Raw genomic sequence first — 1,217 nt, 5'->3', positions numbered from 1 at the left:
ACATGTGGGGGCGTGTTAGAACGAGCCATTTTAGGTAGGCGTGGTTGACTCTTAACTTTTATAAAGAATATCTCTTTGGATTTGAGACTTTAGTCTTTGCAACTTTACAGATCTTCTTTATGCACCAAAAGCTTGTAACAACTCCAAAGAGAGGAAAAATTGAAATCGCATCATATGACCCCTTTAAAGAAATTTCTTATGCTCACCAAGGCTACATTTATTTGATCAAAAATACAATAAAAACAGAAATATTGTGAAATATTATTACTATTCAAAATAACTTTTTTCTATCTTACCCTTTTTTTTAATGTAAATTATTACTGTGATGGCAAATCTGAATTTTCAGCAACCACTACTCCAGTCCCTCAGATGATCCCTCAGATATCATTCTAATATACTGATTTGCAAGAAACATTGCTTATTATGATCAGTGTGGAACACAGTTGTGCTGCTTAATATATATATATATATATATATTTTTTTTTTTTGTGTGGAAACTGTGATACACCATGATTTTCAAGATTCTTTGATGAATAGAAAGTTCAAAAGGACAACATTCGTTTGAAATAGAAATTTGTAACATTTTAAATATTTTACTGTCACTTTTGACCAATTTAATACATTCTTGCTGAATAAAAGTATCAATTTCTTTCAAAAAAAAAAAAAATCTCACTGACCCTAAACTTTATATAATGAACTTTTAGAATGAATGAATTATTAGGGAAAAATACCTATGATATTTATGTTTATTTGATGCAGGTGGCTGGAGTAAAAAAAGTGGTCATTTGATTCATTGATTCCGAGACATGCTAACCGCTTACTGTATAGGCAACATTTGTGTAAATAGATCCAGATTAGCTGATATGGACCCACGCGTGGGGTTTCATTAGGGCTTTGTAGAGGTGTAAGCCGATAGTCTTGGGTAAGCAGAACGTGAGCCGTGAGGTGGAGGCTAAAAAGGGCTCTTGCCATTCAGCGGTTTAGTGAATGGCACTGTCACACCCTCACACACACATAAATATATATACACACACAAAGGACTAAACCTATGCAGACAGATGAATTGAGGTCATAAATATTCGTCCAAAATGTGGCATATTCCGTCGGCGTTAGGCTATAGGACTTCCGTTTTTATGACTGGTTTCTACGAACCAGTCTGTGTTTTCCGCATGGCGGAAATTATGTCTCAGAGTAATCAGTGCAATTTGGGAAAGAAA

The 1,217-nt window shown here is 34.3% G+C and overlaps 1 protein-coding gene across 1 annotated transcript in view; it reads left to right on the top strand.

Moving 5' to 3' along the window:
- Window positions 1–1,217, top strand: part of LOC107669775 (protein jagged-1b) — a 56,527-nt gene that overhangs the window by 47,191 nt on the left and 8,119 nt on the right. The window lies entirely within an intron of this gene.

The sequence above is a fragment of the Sinocyclocheilus anshuiensis genome, unplaced genomic scaffold (genome assembly GCF_001515605.1).
Source record: "Sinocyclocheilus anshuiensis isolate Anshui unplaced genomic scaffold, SAMN03320099.WGS_v1.1 scaffold740, whole genome shotgun sequence".
Classification (NCBI taxonomy): domain Eukaryota; kingdom Metazoa; phylum Chordata; class Actinopteri; order Cypriniformes; family Cyprinidae; genus Sinocyclocheilus; species Sinocyclocheilus anshuiensis.
Note: the sequence above shows the minus strand (reverse complement) of the source record. Positions and strands in the feature narration are given on the sequence as shown.